Below are 9924 nucleotides of genomic sequence, written 5' to 3'. Positions count from 1 at the left end.
AGTTTGGAGGGCTTTTGCAACCCATGTTTTGTAAGCCAGGGTTTCATCCTGTGCATATGCTGCAAAGCAGACAGGAAAGTGCCTGTGTAAAAGCAAAAACCTGTCTTTACACTGGAATGCAAGCAAAGCTGTTTTGAAAGAGTGGAGCTACTAGCTATAAAGTTCATATCTGTGGACAGTAACAGTTTAGACTACAATCTAGTCAGAAGTCCACACACTCCCTGAAAGAAAAGGATGATCTACTTGAGTCAGAGGCAGGAAAAAACCATCATGAAAGGTAGGAAGCAGGGCACCCAAAAGCCTGATCAGTTCTTAGGCAGGTAAAAGGGTTTCTGAGCAAGGAGGCTTTCTACTGCTTTTATTTATGTGGCATACATGAAAACAGGGCTACCTACATAGTATAAAGGCTGCATGCAGATTTATCACCTTTTTTCTTCCTCCGAAAGGAACTTGGTAGCAATACTTTTCACAGGTGGGCAATTAATCCTGCAGATTTAATTTCTCAGGTGTCTGACATATGACTCTGGGAATAAGTTTGGAGATATGGTGACACTAAAGAAGGAGTACAGTCAGGGGAAGCTGAACTGTAAAGCTGTAAAACGCTTATATCAAAGCCTTGAAATTGAATGCTAAAAATAGTTACTACTTCTGACCTTGGTTATATATCAGTGATGAAACAGTAACATACATGTTCATGTATGCTGCTGAAAAAATAACTTTGGAAACTTTGTATGTGTGTGTACATATGTATAATACATGTATGTATGTATGTACACACACATATGCATAAATTGCAATGTTTAGTCTAACCTGTGTTCTCTGAGAAATACAGTGGTTGTAAGATCAGTCTGAGACAGTGGTGTCTCAATGCCAAATGGCAGATGCGTTGTGGGCTATATCACTCCTTTCAGAAGCAGCAAGCCAAATGAAGAAACTACAAACAGAAGTCTTCTGTGAGGAAAATGACTACTTTGTGTTGTTTATGATAGCCTTCTGCTCTGTACTTCTTCAAAACACAGCAGATAACACCACAGTTTCATTGGCAGTTAACACTGAGGTATGAAAGGAAGAAGATGATATGAGACCTGAGAAGATGGGAGAGATGAGGAAGAAAGTCTTAGGGTATGGCTGAACTCAGAATGAAGAAAATTGAATTTCCTTCGTGCTTGGGAACTCTAAGAAGTTATCAGATTCATTACACTGATCAAAAAAGGAGTTGGACAGACCCATGTAACACTAGTGAATTGCCAGCCATTCAGTAGTGCTGATGTCTATCAAATGCAGTCACCCTTTTCCCAGATGAGTATTTTCTCTATTATCCTACAGAGACCGTTTTGACATTTTTCATTGTAGATAATTATTTTTTATTCCTGAAGGCATAGCAGTGCATCTTCATTGGTCAATTTGGCTTCTCCAATTATCTTATTTCCAGGTGGAAAATGACACAATCCCAAGAAGGTCTCAGTGGTTCAAATCCCATCAGACTGTGGAAGGACAAATGCTCTAAGTACTGGATTATGACAGAGAAAGTGACGCCTATTTCTCCTTGTTTTCAGAGAGGTGACCATGGGTTCTCTGATGTATGCTGATATCTACAAAGAATGAAAACCCACATTTTGAGTGAAGCCAACCTAGACAAAGATATCTAGATTACCCTGGAGACTACATAGGAGCTAAGTGATTGCCTGACCAGTTTAGAAGATTCAGGGGACTTTTGGGAACAGAATATAGACAATGAACAACTATTACGATGTAGCTGGTCGTGCTTCCCTTGGAATGTTGGTTTGCACATCACTTTCATGAACAACAGTTAAAAGTAGATCTCATTTTAGGTTTAAATCTCCTCTAAACTGTGTTTCAAATTGTCTTGAAGGACTGAAGAGGTTTAACCTGAAAAAAAGACCTTCTTGCAAATGAGACACATGATTTAATAGAATAATCAATGGTTAGACTGGATTATTGGAAGATGCAGTACATTCTTATTCTTTGGACAGAACCTTTGAGTCAAAATCTATTGTATTCCTAAAGCAGAAGTTGTAAGGATAATGACATTCTGTTGCAAAGAAAAAAACATTTTCTCCTTTAAGGAAGTCTTAGACGAAATTCTATGGTGAGAATGAAGCAGGATGTCTTATTAGATGACTTTAACAGTGGCTGAAACACTTTGAAAATACCTGAAGCAAGATTTTTAATTGAGTGGAAAATGTAAACCTTATAAGAATTCAGGGTAATGATTAAAATACAACAGTGAACTTCTCATTATTTCAACAGGAAAATCTCTACAATTTTTATTATCTAGTCATTAATTATCTAGAGATTGATGAAGGACTAAGCAGTGATTACTAAATCAAAGTGATAGAATTTCACATTTTGTGCAACTCTCACTTCACATCACTGAAGGCATTTACTCTTCACTTTCTGCCTTCTTGCCAATTTCACGGCTCTTTGCTCGGAGCTTGTTGACCTGCGATTCTGCAATGTCAGCCCGCTCCTCAGCTTCCTCCAGCTCATGCTGGATCTTGCGAAACTTTGTGAGATTGACATTGGACAGCTCCTCCTGGGGATAGGAAGAGATAATATGAGTTTTAAAATGTTTAATAGTGTTCCTACTGTAACACTATGCTGGACATGCTGTGGTGTTTTACCTTTACATAATGAAAAAAAAAAAAGTCTGTGAGTTAGTGTGTAATTCTCTCTAATACTTCTAGGGGGAATCCAAATAAATAGCTTACATGCTAATTGTTTAGATGGTTAATGAGATACACCAGGAAACCCTCTCTGGATACAAAGTGCTAACGCACTTTGGACTTTTTGAATAATTGTATATAATAACAGAGTAATTCTATTAAATAATATTCCATTTATTTACTGCTATAAAATTATGTATTACAATTTTTGAAGGTAATTTTTTTTTTCTGCTAGGCAGAAAAATGAATTAAAGAAAGTGAAAGGATGCAGAGACCTACTCCCACAATGTTGACCTAAGCCTTGGCTGCTCTTCCCAATGATGCAATAATGCTCACAGAAAATGTATTCTACATCCCTCTAGACTCCTGAGCTGTTCAGCCAGAACAGCTGTTCAACTGTTCGTTCATGAGTGCACAGTGAGAAACACACAAAGAAGTTAAGGGTTCAAAGAGAGTTTCACAGGGGAAAACACCAACACAGAATTCCACCTCCACCTGAATGGAGACTGACTCTGCACACAGCAATACTTACAGCCTCCTCAGCTTGTCTCTTGTAGGATTTCACTTTCATTTGAAGCTTGTCCACCAGATCCTGGAGCCTGAGAACATTCTTCCTGTCTTCTTCAGACTAAAAAGAATGACAAAAAAAAGAAGCGCCTCTTTGTCCCTTCTCTTTATATTCCCTCTATATGAAACAGAGAGTAACATTCCTTGTAGACCATTGCTGTCCAGTAAAACAGAGGTGATAAGATGAATCTTCCTAACATGACCAGAAAGATAATTTCTTCTGATGTTCTCAGCCTTCTCCTTTTTAACTGTGTGGCTCAGGACAGAAAGAAAGCCCTAAGGGCTACATATTGGCTTCCTGCAAAAAGGATGCATGAGCTCAAGGAGGCCTCCTGCCTTACCTTGTTGTGCATCCCCTCCGCCCACCTCTCATACTTGCGCACACCCTTCACAGCTTCAGCACTGCGCTTCTGCTCAGCATCAACTTCCCCTTCCAGCTCCCGCACCTGCAATGAGCAGACCATCTTTGGAGCTTCCCTGGTGTTTCTCCAAGGGATGTGCTCACTCATGCACAAATAAAAGCCCTACGCACTCTGGCCTCCAACTTCTGGATTTGTTTCTTGCCTCCCTTCAAAGCCAACTGTTCAGCCTCATCAAGACGGTGCTGCAGGTCCTTCACTGTCTGGTCCAGGTTCTTCTTCATCCTCTCCAGGTGGGCACTGGTGTCCTGCTCCTTCTTCAACTCTTCCGCCATCATGGCTGCCTGATGAAAGCAAAGGTTTAAAACCATTTTGGGGCTGGAGACATTTTGAGGAGAATACATCCACCACCAATAGTGAATGGAGTCCCCAACTCACATCTGTGATGGCCTTTTTGGCCTTCTCTTCAGCGTTGCGGGCTTCCTGGACTGTTTCTTCCATTTCACCCTGAATTTGGGCAATGTCTGTTTCCAGCTTCTTCTTGGTGTTGATCAAGCTGGTGTTCTGTTGAAGAGCATCAGAGGTTTGGTTTTGTTAGCTCATTATTTCAAATCAAGAACATTATAGGATTTTGAATCATTTCAGACATAATTATATGAAAAATCAATATCACAAATTTTTCTGTAAAATTTCTTATCACTGGGGAACAGTGCTTTTTTTTTTTTTTCTCCAACAATTAATCTTATTAATTTGAAAAAGAGTACTTAGAAATATAATCTATGCCACATCTCATCCACCAAGTCTGGCACAAGAAAGTAATAAAAGTAGAGTGAGGGAAGTCAGAGAAATGCCTTCTCTTTGACATAATTAGGGAAGAGTAATCAAATCTTATCAACTGAAAAGAGAAATATTTGTAATGTAGATATGATGGATTCCTTCCAGAATCTTTTCAGCATTTGAAACCAGACACTTCCCATAGATTTCAGTACTTGACTGCTGGATGACTGCTGTGACATGTAGCTCGTGTCAAGGTCTGCTTGACATAGGCTACATCAGAGCCAGGAGTTCATCTCCACTTTCTTGCTAGAGTGGACAGGCACATTTTTGAAGGAATATGAGGATTCCTTACTGCTACATTTCAACTGAGCAAGGAATGAATGTTGCTGTAGTCTCAGAATTTCAGTCCCTGACTGCTGAGACGGCAGACCATTTGGCATGTGTGACTAAAATATCTGATCCCTGTGACTAAATGTCTTTCCTCTGGAGGTTGTGTTCAGATGCAAAGAAGATAGATGCATGGGTGCATTCAGGAACACACTTTTTCAGGAAAGATCTCTTTTAGTATCAGTATGGTTACTTCAGAAAAGATAACTCTTGTCTTCAAAGTTGAGCCTCCCAGAGTTACTGGAATAAAACATACAAGTGTTCTCCTACTTACCAAGAATGCCATTTCTCACCAAGCAATCTCACCTGGGTATGGAGGAGCTGCACACGCTCACTTGCATCCATCAGTTCCTGCTCAGCCACCTTTCTACACCTTTCTGTTTGTTCTAGTGCTGCCCGTAGCTCCTCAATTTCAGCCTGCAAGAGGTTTGCTCTACGCTCCACCATGGCCACCTGCTCCTTCAGGTCCTCCTGTGTCCTGAGAGCATCGTCCAAGTGCATCTGGGTATCCTGTAGAGCCATTAAAAGAAATTATAAGCAGATTCAGAGCTGTTTGGCACTGAAAATATCAGCAAAGACATTTCTCTGTAGGCAACTTTTGTTCAATGGACCTTGAGCACTCCCTGTATGTTTCTCAGGTTCTTTTGTGCCTCTGCAGCCATGCGGTTGGCATGGCTCAGCTGGATCTCTATTTCATTCAGGTCGCCCTCCATCTTCTTCTTCAGCCGCAGGGCTTCATTTCTGCTCCTGATCTCAGCATCCAGGGTGCTCTGCATGGACTCCACAACTCGGAGGTGGTTTCTCTTCATCTGGTCAATCTCCTCATCTTTCTCTGCTATCTTCCTGTCAATCTCTGACTTCACCTGGTTGAGCTCAAGTTGGAGGCGCAGGATCTTCCCCTCTTCATGTTCTAGGGAGGCCTGGACATGAATAAGTTAGAATACTTTTTATGTGACAAATGCTGAATCTGAAGCTCTGAGTAAAAAGGAGTGCCATGTTTAGATAATATCTCTACACTTTTATACAAACACTCTTTTCCTCTTGTGTCTGGGAATGACTTCACAGCACTTCTAAAGAGACAGAATTCCAGAATGTATAAGAGAGCAATAAATAATGCTGTGTACCTCAGCTTCTTCCAGGGAGGCTTGGAGTTCAGATTTCTCCTGCTCTATTTGCTTCTTGACTTTCTCCAGCTCATGAATTGTCTTTCCTCCCTCGGCAATCTGCTCTGTGAGGTCAGAAATCTCCTCTATGAGAACAAAGAGCATTGACATGGTCAGGCACTGAGCAGAATGGGAAGGGCTCTGCCACACCAAGGTAACAGACAACTTTGCAGACCTGCAGGCACAGACACACGTGGAGCAATGGACAGTGAGAAAGTCCAGCCAAGAGCAGAGGGCCAGGGACTTACGCTGCAAGTTCTTGTTCTCACGCTTCAGCGTTTCCAGGTGGTCCAAGGACTCCTCATAGGCATTCTTCATCTTGAACAGCTCTGTGCTGAGAGAGCGAGACTCCTTCTGGGACGCTTCCAGCTCAGCCTGTGTTTCCTCATACTTCTGCTTCCACTCTGCCAGGATCTGAAGACAAATGAGGCCTCAGTATGGATGTAGCCATCAGGAGGGCATGCCCTGCCCAGGAACCCCAGGCCTGCAGCCCAAAAGACCTTGTCAAATGTTCTTATCCAGACCGCCACGGGCAGCATTGAATCGCTCCACATCAATCATCAGGTCCTCCACTTCATTCTGCAGCCTCTGCTTTGTCTTTTCCAGGGAAGCACATTTGGCATTGACAGCTTCGACGTGTTCCTCTGCATCCTGCAGGCGCTGTGCCAGCTTCTTCCTGGGAGGTGGTAAGCACAGGTCCAGGTGAGGAAGCAAAGGGGAGCCTGTGGTGTGCAGCCAATATGTCTTTCACAAAAGCACACTTAGCTGCTTGGTAGTGTGTGATCCCCATTTACACAGAGGTGTAGAAGCTCTCCCAGCCAGCCACTATATTTCTACATCTGAATCCTGGGCTGCAGAAATTCACTCTTTGCTATTCACCCTGCTGTTCACACTAGCATCCCTCTGCTGTTCTGCGTTTGAAGAGCTTTGCTGCTCCTGCTTTTCCCCAGTGGAGATTTTCTATCTTTGTGGCACCCCACCCCAAAGGAGAACATTGACTTCTTCCTGGCAATATCAGAATGGTCTCCTCAAATTCCCATTCTTAGTCTCTGCCAGCGTTGTACACATTCCTCACGTACTTGGCCTCCTCCAGCTCCTCTGTGCGCTGAATAGCATCCGTCTCGTATTTGGTTCTCCACTGGGCGACTTCACTGTTGGCCTTGGACAGGGCACGCTGCAGCTCCCCCTTGGCTTCCTGCTCCTCCTCATATTGTTCCCGCAGCAAGTCACAGTCGTGGCGAGTAGACTGCAAGGCATGGGCCAGGGCATTCTTGGCCTGGGGGAAAAATAGTAGTGTGACAATGAATGGAAATATCCTGGAAAATCTCCTAAATGAAATGTTGATGGACCCTGGATTATTCTCTGTGAGAATGATGGCAAGCTACTGGTTGAGAAAGGAAGATCTAGGAATCTGCCAAAGAATTAATGGATAGACTGCAGGGAAGGAGGAGCAAAGCTAATATGGGAAGACTTGCACTGAATTACCTGTGGTTTTTTTTTTCTCTCTCTCATCTTGTTGATGCTGCAATTTCATATGTATCTGAATCTCCTCCTAGTCAGGAGGAATCCCATGGATAGGACAGAATATGGAAAACCTTCTCACCTTTGTCTCTTCCTCTAGGTGCCTCTTGAGTTCCTCAATCTGTTGAGTGAATGCCTGCTTCCCTCTAGACAGCTGAGAAATCAGAGCATCTTTCTCCTCCACTTGGCGTGAATATTCACCTGGGAAAGTTTGCAGGTACGCAAGTCTTTTATTGCCATTGATGAAAGTATTGTGGACATTTCAGGTTGTAAAACCTGACAGTTAACAGACCTTGCAGAAGCTTATGATCCCATTTCATGCAGTTCTCATTACAGGGGAGACAAAGCATGTTAGACAGACCATGTGCCCAGGAGGGTCATTTCTGTATTAACTCTCTAACATTATTCATTTGCACATCAGAAATGTGTACATCTGGGAGAGTACAGATGAATGAAAGAATCTTTTAATAACTTATTTAAAAGTGTTAACCTTGATAATTAAATGCACATAAAAATATTTTGAGTTAAACAAAATTTTATTTCTTTCATGGAGTCTTAATCACTGATATCTATCCATATCTCTGAGTATGCCAAAGTATCTTAGAAGCAAGAAATGATACACATCATGCCCCCTTGTCCGTTATCTGACTAGTCTTACTGTATGTTTGCACTAAGTCCAGTGGTCACTTCAAGCCTCAGTCTTACAGAATGAGTACTATATGATGTATGTGCTCAGGTATGTCACTGTCTTTTTCTGAATGTCTCCTGGGAAGCAGAAGGATGAAGTCTAGGTTAAGAGATAGATGAGTTCTTCTTTGAAACTCCAGTCATAGAATCATAGAACAGTCCAGGTTGGAAGAGACCTCGAAAGGCCATCCAGTCCAGTCTTTCATGGGAAAGGGAGCCTAGGTCAGATTATTTAGCACCCTGTCCAATTGTGTCTTGAAAACCTACAGTAGTGGGAACTCTGTGACACCCCTGGGGAGGTTGTTCCAGTGACTGGTTGTTCTAGTCCCTTAAACATGTTATTGGTCCTGCTCCAGGATGTCTGTATCTCTCTGGTACTGGAGACCCTAGAACTGGACACAACATTCCAGGTGTGGCCTCACCTGTGCTGAGGAGAAGAAAGGATCAGCCTCTGTTAACCTGCTGGCAACACTTCTCCTAGTGCAGCTCAGGATTTCATTGGCCTTCTTTGTCACAAGAGCACATTTCTGACTTATGGTCAACTTCATTTCCACCAAGATCCCTAGGTCTTTTTGACCTTTTTTTTAAAGCCCTAGGTCATATACAGTGTTCTCTTAAAAAACACAAATGTCTTACTGGATTCTGTTTGTAGCCGAGCTCTCTGAGCACTGATGTCATTAATTGTGCGCTGTTGTTCCTCATCCTTTGTCTTAATCTCACTGAGTTGATCTTCTAGGGAGCGACACATCTTCTCCAGATTTGCCTATTTGCATGAAGAACAGAATGAAAGATGATTGGTGGTTCAACATATAATTACTGAGAATCTGAAGTCTCACAAAGGGAAAAAAAAGAACTCAATGATTTAGAAGTAAAGTCAAAATGTCTCGGTTAACTGATATGTCTTTCTATGAAGTTTATATCCCTAATTCCAGCATTTGTATAATTTATTAATGTACACTCCATTTTTTCAATAGATCAAGAGGATGATGGGACACTGTAACATAAGCAGTTATTTAAAATTTCTGTTGGCTCTTAGTGATTATGTTATTGAAGTATTTAAGGAAGGAAAACAAAACTAGGAATAAAAAGGAAAGGGTAGGGTAGGAGTAATTTCTATTATAGAAGAAATAAAAAAATGATAAGGTCAGTGCCTTTCATATCACTATCATAATATTCTGAACCAAGCAATGAGATCCTATAGTTTCTTAGGTTAGATGTTTCAGGTGAAGTTTTTTTAGCTCTCCCCCAAAAGATACAATGTGTTATTATCCTAATACTGAAATACATAAACTCAAATTCAAGTTGTAAACTGCAACTATTTATTTTAAAGTATGACTAACTTAATTTCTATGTTAAAATATAAATACTCGATTATGTTTGGATTATCACAAAGAAATATTTCAGTACCTTGGCTTTGGAGACAGACTCCATGTTACTGGCCAAGTCATCAATCTCCATCTTCAGCTCACTCTTCTCCTTCTCCAGCTTCTGCTTCACTCGTTGCAGGTTGTCAATCTGCTCCCCGAGCTCAGCTGTGCTGTCCGCATGCTTCTTCCGCAGCGCAGCAGCCGTGGCTTCGTGCTGCAGTGTGGCCTCTTCGAGGTCACGACGCATCTTCTGAAATTCTGCCTCACGTTTCTTGTTCATCTCAATCTGAGCTGCAGTAGCCCCTCCTGCTTCTTCCAGGCGCTCACTGATCTCCTCTAGCTCTCTTGAGAGGTCAGCCCGATGCTTCTCAGCTTTTGCTCGAGAGGCACGTTCAGCCTCAATTTCCTC

At 42.0% G+C, this 9924-nt stretch overlaps 1 pseudogene across 1 annotated transcript; it reads right to left on the bottom strand.

Moving 5' to 3' along the window:
• Positions 1–2262: 2262 nt before the first annotated feature.
• On the bottom strand, positions 2263–9918 carry LOC104156832 (annotated as a pseudogene). The gene is made up of 14 exons (XR_696432.1): positions 9556–9918; positions 8785–8911; positions 7544–7662; positions 7020–7216; positions 6441–6616; positions 6189–6354; positions 5902–6026; positions 5389–5697; positions 5084–5287; positions 4052–4177; positions 3787–3957; positions 3596–3700; positions 3220–3315; positions 2263–2557 (listed from the first exon to the last, which is right to left on the bottom strand). The product of XR_696432.1 is annotated as a myosin-3-like (transcript).
• Positions 9919–9924: the final 6 nt, after the last annotated feature.

Source organism: Cariama cristata, unplaced genomic scaffold (genome assembly GCF_000690535.1).
Source record: "Cariama cristata isolate BGI_N322 unplaced genomic scaffold, ASM69053v1 scaffold4603, whole genome shotgun sequence".
NCBI classification, from domain to species: domain Eukaryota; kingdom Metazoa; phylum Chordata; class Aves; order Cariamiformes; family Cariamidae; genus Cariama; species Cariama cristata.
This window is presented reverse-complemented; position numbering and strand designations above follow the sequence as displayed.